Source organism: Mustela putorius, unplaced genomic scaffold, assembly GCF_011764305.1.
Source record: "Mustela putorius furo isolate JIRA1106 unplaced genomic scaffold, ASM1176430v1.1 tig00000592_pilon_pilon_pilon, whole genome shotgun sequence".
Lineage (NCBI taxonomy): Eukaryota > Metazoa > Chordata > Mammalia > Carnivora > Mustelidae > Mustela > Mustela putorius.
This window is the reverse complement of record NW_025421426.1, coordinates 9,203,724-9,214,102: the sequence shown is the minus strand read 5'-3', so window position 1 is coordinate 9,214,102 and position 10,379 is coordinate 9,203,724.

Genomic DNA, 10,379 nt, shown 5'->3' with positions numbered 1-10,379 from the left:
CTATCTATTTTCTTTTTAGTTCCTGAATTTCCTGTAAAAAAAACAAAAACAAAAACTGTGTGTTTCATTATTCTGTTCCTCCAAAAGATTAGCCAAGGCCTTATGGTGTCTTACATTTTTATATCAGATCTCTGTTTTGGTTTGAAGTTTTACACGCATTAACCCAGTCTTGAGTACTCATTGATCATATTAGCTGGTAGTCAATTAGTAGGAGGCAGAGCTCCAGCGGTGCGGGTACAAGGAAAGATGAAGACCAATTGGATTGCCAAATATAATACAGGATATTCAATTAGTATTTTTAAAAAATAAATAGACTTTGATCTAGAGAAGTTTTAAGTATATAGAAAATTTGAGCAGAAAGTACGGAGAGTTTTCATATGCCTTGCCATCCAGTTTCCCTATTACTAACATCTTGCATTAATATGGTACAACAGTTACAATTGATGAACTAACACTGATACATTATTTTTTTATTTTAATTTTAATTTTTTTGTTGTGTTGTTAGTCACTATAAAATACATCATTAGTTTTTGATGCAGTATTCCAAGATTCATTGTTTAGGTACAACACCCAGTGCTCCATGTAATACGTGCCCTCCTTAATACCCACCACCAAGCTCACCCATCCCCCCACTCTCTTTCCTCTAAAACCCTCAGATTGTTTCTCAGAGTCCTCAGTTAGTATTTTTAGTAGGAGTATATCCCATGAAATATAAAGACCATAGGTACACTAAAAATGTTTCAGTGTTTATCAGACATTCAAATTTAGTTGGTCATCTTATATTTTTATTTCCTGAACCCAGCAACATTAAAACAGAGTGAATTAATTCTGGAGGGGGATTTGTTTGGGCAAGTGACTACAAAAGATGGGTCCTGTGGGAAACAGGCAAATGGGTGTGGGGGACAGGTTCAGTGGCTCTGGGGTCTGAGACAGACTTGGAAGGCAGAGGCAAGGGTCTTGTAGGAACAACAATGAGCCAGGAAAGAAGAGACTGTCTGAAGCCCAAGTTCCACCATTAATTCACCATGTCACTTTGGGCTACTCCTTTCTCAGTTTAGCCATTTGAAAAATGAGAAGATCAACTCAATCAGTCCTGTCTGTACTGCATGCTGTCATACCCATACCCCAGAGGGCACAGGAAGATCTCCTAGAGGGTACATAGGCACAGACAGAGTTGAGGTCATAATGTCCTGGTTCTTAAATTCCACATTTACTTTTTGCTGAAGTTGGTCTGCCTGAAAAAGAGCCTGCAGTCTGCCTTTCTCCCTTTCTATTTATCTTTCTACTTATCTTTTAGAAAGTCCTGAGCTGCTTCCAAAAAAGGTGGAGATGGAAGCATATTCCTTACCTTTCTCTTACAAGTGTCCAAAGTATAAAAACTGAGTTCCAAGCAAAGGAACAATTTGAAAATGCATTTTCCTGAGGATGCTTCCCCAAGAACAAAGCAAAAAATAGGTGGGTAGGAAACATTAATGGGTCAGTACCTTGTTTTATTCAGGTAACAAAATCACAGTACATTGCTATGCCTTTAGCTCCTCTCCTAGAGTTAGAAATTCCTAGAGCGATGGTACCTATCCACAGGATGTGTGTGAAAATATTCATTTCAAATGAAAAATGAAGTCAATCTTTTTGTAGGAGAAAATGGTATGATTTGGCTAGTTGAGGATTGACTTTGTCAATTAGTTGATTCATTTAACATTTTCCATAAATATAGTGAGATAATCTGTGGCATCAAAAAAGGTGAATGTACTTAAAGCATGCAATAAGATACTTTATAAAATATATACTATCACAGGTTTATCAAAGTTAATAGTAGTCAAACTTTCCAATATTTATAAAGTGTATCAGATCAAATAAATTGTCTAAATAAAAGAATACTGGGTGTAACTAAAACCATTATTGATCATTTGGTAAATACTGGTAAAGACTTTTTGGAAAACTTTCCAGAAATTAAGAAAACCACTTCTGATTTTTTAAAAAAGATTTTATTTGCTTATTTGATAGGCAAAGATCACAAGTAGGCAGCAAGGCAGGCGGGGTCGGGGGGAACAGGCTCCCCACTGAGCAGAGAGTCCAATGAGAGGCTTGATCCAGGACCCCAGGATTGTGACCTGAGCCGAAGGCAGAGGGTTAACCCACTGAGCCACCCAGGCGCCCCAACCACTTCTGATTTTTGATTAGTATCCTAATTACTAGGAGACAAATTCTTTTCAAGTATAAGGTTTCCAATTCTTAATTCTTAAAAATTGAAAGGGGGGCTAATCAATTAGTTTATTAATATTTAACTTAGATCATTAAAAATATTTTTTTATTATAGGGTATTATGTGATTTGGGGCACTGTACTAGAAGTTCAAAGAACCAAGTGACCTACCAATAACAAAACTCCTTTTGTAAAGAAGATGTGGTAATATATACAATGGAATACTATGCAGCCATCAAAAGAAATGAAATGAAATCTTGCCATTTGTGACAATGCAGATGGAACTAGAGGGTATCATGCTTAGTGAATTAAGTCAATCAGAAAAAGACAACCATCATATGCTCTCCCTGATATGAGGAAGTGGAGATGCAACATGGGGCATTTAGGGGGTAGGAAAAGAATAAATGAAACAAGATGGGATCAGGAGGAAGACAAACCATAAGAGACTCTTTTTTTTTAAAAAAAAAGATTTTATTTATTTATTTGACAGACAGAGATCACAAGTAGGCAGAGAGGCAGGCAGAGAGAGAGGCAAGCAGGCTCCCCACCGAGCAGAGAACCCGATGCAGGACTCGATCCCAGGACCCTGAGATCATGACCTGAGCCAAAGGCAGTGGCTTAATCCACTGAGCCACCCAGGTGCCCAGAGACTCAATCTCACAAAACAAACTGAGGGTTGCTGGGTGGGGGGGAGGGAGAGGGTGGTGGGGTTATGGACATTGGGGAGGGTATGTGCTATGGTGAGTGCTGTAAAGTGTGTAAACCTGGAGATTCATAGACCTGTACCCCTGGGGCTAATAATACATTATATGTTTATTAGAAAAGAAAATAATTATTAAAAAAATAAAAAACAGTAAACAAAAACAAAAAACAAACAACCCCCCCAAACTCCTTTTGGTACCCAGCACTTACTCATCACTAAGAGACACATTACTTATATGATCAATAATTTCCCATTCCGTGGGTTGCCTCTTTGTTTTGTTGACTGTTTCCTTTGTTGTGCAGAAGCTTTTGATTTTGATGAAGTCCCAAAAGTTTATTTTTGCTTTTGTTTCCTTTGCCTTTGGAGACATATCTTGAAAGAAGTTGCTGTGGCTGATATCGAAGAGATTACTGCCTATGTTCTCCTCTAGGATTCTGATGAATTCCTGTCTCACATTGAGGTCTTTTATCCATTTTGAGTTTATCTTTGTGTACAGTGTAAGAGAATGGTTGAGTTTCATTCTTCTACATATAGCTGCCCATTTTTCCCAGGACCATTTATTGAAGAGACTGTCTTTTTTCCACTCTATATTTTTTCCTGTTTTGTCAAAGAGTAATTGACCATAGAGTTGAGGGTCCATATCTGGGCTCTCTACTCTGTTCCACTGGTCTATGTGTCTGTTTTTATGCCAGTACCATGCTGTTTTGGTGATCACAGCTTTGTAGTAAAGCTTGAAATCAGGTAACATGATGCCCCCAACATGGACGGAACTGGAAGAGATTATGCTGAGTGAAATAAATCAAGCAGAGAGAGTCAATTATCATATGGTTTCACTTATTTGTGGAGTATAACAAATAGCATGGAGGACATGGGGAGATAGAGAGGAGAAGGAAGTTGAGGGAAATTGGAAGGGGAGGTGAACCATGAGAGACTATGGACTCTGAAAAACAATCTGAGGGTTTTGAAAGGGGGGGGGTGGTGGGAGGTCAGGGTACCAGGTGGTAGGTATTATAGAGGGCACGGATTGCATGGAGCACTGGGTGTGGTGCAATAATAATGAATACTGTTGTGCTGAAAATAAAAAATAAATTAAAAAAATAATTTCAATGTATCTACTCACATATCCATTATTATTATGTTATTTAAATAAAAATGGAACGAAGAATCAATCCATAAGAAAACCTTTTATTCCTAGAGTCTTATGGTCCTAGTAAATGAGAAATTAAAATTTCAATCTACACATGTTTTTATTACATAGCAGTATGAAAAGCTTGTGATTAAAATACTCTCAAATATGAAGGAAAGAAATTTTAAAAAATGAAAGACTCTTGAGCATAGGATTATATTGCACTAGATTAAGAGTTTATGGGTCAATAGGAATGGAAATATGAATTCAAGGAGAATGAGAAGTGCTTTAAAATGTCCCACTTTTAAAGAATTGCTTTCAATGTTTTTGTTTGTTTGTTTGTTTGTTTTTCTGAAGGGATGATTGTGGATATTGAGTTAGGATGATATTTTGACACCAATGGATTTACTTTTAAAAGTTATGTAGCAGTTTTACCAGTTAGAATGGCCAAAATTAGCAAGACAGGAAACAACATGTGTTGGAGGGGATGTGGAGAAAGGGGAACCCTCTTACACTGTTGGTGGGAATGCAAGTTGGTGCAGCCTCTTTGGAGAACAGTGTGGAGATTCCTCATGAAATTAAAAATAGAGCTTCCCTATGACCCTGCAATTGCGCTACTGGGTATTTACCCCAAAGATACAGATGTAGTGAAAAGAAGGGCCATCTGTACCCCAATGTTCACAGCAGCAATAGCCACGGTCGCCAAACTGTGGAAAGAACCAAGATGCCCTTCAACGGATGAATGGATAAGGAAGATGTGGTCCATATACACTATGGAGTATTAAGCCTCTATCAGAAAGGATGAATACCCAACTTTTGTATCAACATGGACAGGACTGGAAGAGATTATGCTGAATGAAATAAGTCAAGCAAAGAGAGTCAATTATCATATGGTTTCACTTATTTGTGGAGCATAACAAATAGCATGGAGGACATGGGGAGTTAGAGAGGAGAAGGGAGTTGGGGGAAATTGGAAGGGGAGGTGAACCATGAGAGACTTTGGACTCTGAAAAACAATCTGAGGGTTTTGAAGGGGCGGGGGATGGGAGGTTGAGGTACCAGGTGGTGGGTATTATAGAGGGCACGGATTGCATGGAGCACTGGGTGTGGTGCAAAAATAATGAATACTGTTATGCTGAAAATAAATAAAAAATAAATTTAAAAAGTTATGTAGCAGTTTTAACAATATTAATATTTACAACATACTTGCATAATGCATTTGAGATCCCTTCATATTTTTTCTGTAAAGGATTATTTATTTATTTAATAATAGTGTTTCAATACTTTTAATATACAAATTTATTAATATATAAATTTAATATTATTAATATATAAATTTAAATTTTTTAATACCATTTCTTTTGTCTAATTCTTTTTAAATTTCTCTTTTATAATACATAATATTTTAGTATAGTGGTACATCTATCTAATTTATAGGTAAGAATATATATATTTGGAACACACTACAATCTTAATATGAATGTACACCAAAATGGTTTGAAATTTTTCATCTAGTGAAGCCATCAGCAGATGAATGATAGCTGTTGTGTGTTGCCTGGACCTTTTTATTGCTGATTTAGGGTTCATCTTATGAATTCCCACAGGTTGTTTATCCATTCACTAGTTATGGTCTCTTGGGTTGTTTCCAGTTTTGGGGGATTCTGAATAAATCCCCTACAAACATTTTCATATGAACATAAATTGTCATCTCTCTTGAGTAAATACCAAGGAGTAGGATTGCTGGTTTGGGATAAGTATATGTTTATAAGAAACCACCAAAATATTTTACAAAATGCCTGTACCATTTTGCATTTCTACTAATAATATATGAGAGTTCCACTTGCCTCATTGCTAGCATTTAGGATTGTAGATGTGCTATTTTAGTCATTCTAATGCATACATAGTGGTACAGTTGAAAGAAATTTTAAAAGATTAAAGTAACTTGCTTAAATTTCTGGGACCCTAAGAAGCTAAGTCACTTAAAATGATGGTGGGGATTTTTTCTTATATCCCAACTGTCCATTTGACAATGTTTCAAACCCAATGGGTTCCTCAGTTCCTGAGCCTGGTTGGTCAGAAGTTTCCCCAGAACTCCATCATAGAACCTACCTCTTTGCCCAGCTTCTCCACATGGCAAAGGTTGCTCTTTGCAGTAAACAGAGGAGCATTTTGCAATCAAAATGTCTACAGATGGTCAGGAGCTGGGGGAACAGTGTGAATTTCCAAATTATAATTTGGGGAAACTACAGGTAAGGCCCCACTATGATTCTACTACATCCCATGACCCCTGCTGTTCCTTCCACTCCCACCCCATGCCAGGAGCACACACAGCCTCAGGTTCTGTTTCCATGCCTGAGAGCTCCTCCCTCACATTTTCCTCCTCCCAATGGCATGGTAGGTCTTCTGCTTGGCTACTCAACCAAGAACGTGCTTTTAGCCTCAGTCACTGGGCAGACCTTGAGGAGAACAATTAGCTCCATGGGTCTCTTTCATATACCTTGCCCTAAATTTAGGCAGAGTAAGTAGATGTCTTCTACATAACTCCTATCCAGTGATCAACATTCTGATACTGAAACTCTCTAAGTGTGGCATGCCAATCTTGGCATCTCTCTATGTGTGTTATTTAAATATCTTAAATCTTTCTAACTTTTTTTGTCTTTGACCTATCAGTAATTCAGAAAAGTATGTCGAGGGCTCTCAGTACAAGAACTTCTCAATTTATGCCTGTAATTCCATCAATGTTTGTTTAATGTATCTAAATTGTATTGATTTAGATAAATAGAGTTTCTGATGAATCAAATCTTTTATCATTATATGGTGTCCCCTTTTCTATCTCTAAAATAAACTCATCTTCTAACTCTATATTACCTGATATTAATCTAATTTTCTTTTTAGTTTGCGTTAGCCTCGACTCCTCCCCCATTTTGCTTTCAACCTTTCCATGAATTTTTGTTTTATTTTTCAAACAGTGTCAATCTACATTTAGGAAAAATCCAACCTAGTAATCTTTACCAATTAATTGACATTTATAGGCTTTAATGACCTATTTGGGTTCATTTCTACAATCTTATTTTGAGTTTTCTGTGATCAATCCTTATTATTTGCAGATTCCCTATTTGCAAATTTATTTTTTTTTTATCAAGCAACTCAATATCAAGAAAACAAATAACCTCCATGTTATTCCTTAGGCTCCATAAGTAAGTGAAACCATATGATAATTGACTCTGCTTGACTTATTTCACTCAGTATAATCTCCTCCAGTCCCATCCATGTTGATACAAAAGTTGGGTATTCATCTTTTCTGATGGAGGAATAATATTCCATTGTGTATATGGACCATATCTTCTTTATCCATTCATTTCTTGAAGGTCATCTTGGCTCTTTCCACAGTTTGGCAGTTGTGGCCATTGCTGCTATAAACATTGGGATACATATGGCCCTTCTTTTCACCACATCTGTATCTTTGGGATATTAGGAGAAGGAAAGAAAAAGTGAATTTGAGGAAATCAGAGGGGTTGACAAACCATGAGAGACTGTGGACTTTGAGAAACAAACTGAGGGTTTTGGAGTGGAGGGGGGATGGAGGTTAGTGGGAATTAAGGAGGGCATGTATTGCATGGAGCACTGGATGTGGGGCATAAACAATGAATCTTGGAACACTGAAAAAATGAAATTAAATTTTTAAAAATTTAAAACCAAAACAAAAAGAAATAACCTGATTAATAAATGGACAAAGGTCTTGAATAGAAATTTCTAAAAAAAAAAAAAAACATGTACAAGTGGCCAACCGTTATATGGAAAGGTGTTCAACATAACTGATCATCAGGGAAATGAAAACCAAATCTATCTTGTTAGATATATTGAGATACCTTGTTAAAATGGCTATAAGAGAGGTGCCTGGGTGGCTCAGTCAGTTAAGCATCTGCCTTCAGCTCGGGTCATGATCCCAGCATCCTGGGATCAAGCCCCGCATCAGGCTCCCTGCATAGCCGGAAGCCTGCTCCTCCCTCTCCCACTTCCCCTGCTTGTATTCCCTCTCTTGCTGTGTCTCTCTTTGCCAAGTAAATAAATAAAATCTTTTTTTTTAATGGCTATAAGATAACATATGTTGGCAAGGATGTGGAGAAAAGGGCTCTTGTGTGTGTTTGGTGGGAATTTAAATTGGTGCAGTTGCTACGGAAAACAACCTGGAGGTTCCTCAAAAAATCAGAAACAAGACTATTATATGACCCAGCAATCCTACTTCTAGGTATATTATGTTCAAAAGAAATGAAAGCAATATCTTGAAGAGATATGTGCACCTCCATGTTCACTATAGTATTATTCATGATGACCAAGATATGGAAACAATCTAAGTGCCAGTGGATGGGTGAATGGATTAAGAAAATGTGATATATATGGATATTATTCAGCCTTAAAACAAACAAACAAACCTACCTGTCATTTGCAACAATGTGGGTGAATCTGGAGGATATTATGCTAAGTGAAATATAGCTACCCTATGATCCAGCAATTGCACTACTGGGTATTTGCCCAAAGATACAGATGTAGTGAAAAGAAGGGCCATAGTGAAAAGAAGGCCCAATTTTCATAGCAGCAATGTCCACAATAGCCAAACTGCAGAAGGAACCAAACTGCAGAAGATACCCTTCAACAGACAAATGGATGAAGAGGATGTGGTCTGTATATACAATGGAATATCACTCAGGCATCAGAAAGGATGAATACCCACCATTTGCATCAGCATGGATGGAACTGGAAGATATTATGCTGAGTGAAATAAGCTAAACAGAAAAAGACAATTACCAGATGGTTTCACTTATTTGTGGAACATAAGGAAGAGCATGAAGGACATTAGGTGAAGGAAGGGGAAACTGAAGAGGGGGATTTCAAAGGGGGAAATGAACCATGAGAGACTCTGGACTGAGAAACTGAGGGTTTTGTGGAGGGATGGGTGAGCCTGGTGATGGATATTAAGGAGGACTCATATTGCATGGAACACTGGGTGTTATTAGCAAACAATGAATCATGGAATGCTACATCAAAAACTAATGATGTACTGTATGGTGATTAATGTAACATAATAAAAACATTATAAGAAAGAAAGAAAGAAGTCAGACACTGAAAGGCAAATACTGCATGATCTCATTTACATGTGGAAGCTCAAAAAGTTGAACTCATAGAAGCAGGGTGTAGATTAGTGGTTGCCAGGGACCAGGTGCATGTGTGTGAAATGGAAAGTGCTTGTCAAAGGGGACAAGCCTCCAGTAATAACATGGGTAAGTTTGGGGGATCCAAAGTGTAGCATAGTGAATGTAAGTAATAATACTGTGTTGTACACTTGAAATTTTCTAAGAGTATATGTTGTGTTTTCACCACACATTAAAAAAGGCATGTTAACTAGCTTGATTATAGTAATCATTTCACAATATGATACTGTATCAAAATTTATGCTACCCATCTTCATTCTAAACAATTTTTATTTGTCGATTTACCTCAAGAAAGCTGAGCGATGTTTTTTAAATACAAAGAAGTTTTCACTAGGTGTTTAGAACTAGATTAACAGGAGAAGGGGCGAGATGGCAGAGAAGTAGAAGACTGGTCCCCTAAATTGAGCCTAGTATCTACCAGAACACTCTGAACACCCATGAAATCAGCCTGAGATGTAAGATTATGTACTTCTGGATCTCTACAGGGGCGATCATCAATGGAGAGGTAAAGCAGAGTGGGAACACTCGGACTGTTATTGGAGGATAAACAGAAGGGGGAAGGAAACACCAGAAGTGACCCATTTGAAAGTAATACCCCAATACAAAAGTGCATTAATTTGGAGTCTGGTTAAAAGCACTCAAAAAGAGCAGAAGATCTTAAAAGGCAACTGGTAGAATCAGGCTGTCACAGGCAGGGTTTGCTAAGGCCTGTGGTCCCAGGATGGTTACCACCAGTAACCACCAGTGCCAGAGAGAGTCCAGCAGGGCCTCCAGTCCATGGTCCCTGAGCCCACAGGTTTCAACTGCTTGAACCACCACTTGGGCTGGGTGCATTCCCACTGGTGCCTGAGAAAGCCAGGTGTGGACACTGGCCAGCAGTCTCTGGGCACACAGCCTTCCATGGTCTGCACCTTTGCATGATGTGCACCATTGCTGCTGGGTGTGAGCACGCCTGGCGTGGGCAGGGGCTCCAGACAGCAGTCCCAGCAACAGCAACCACCTGGGTTCTGGTTCACCAGGACCAATATCCCTCACAGTTTTAGTGGTACTGGGTGCAGAGATAAACAGAGGCCTCAGGCAACCACTGAGACAGGTGGCTGTGGGTGCACACCACCTGTGGGAGGTTGTGTTGTTCAGCG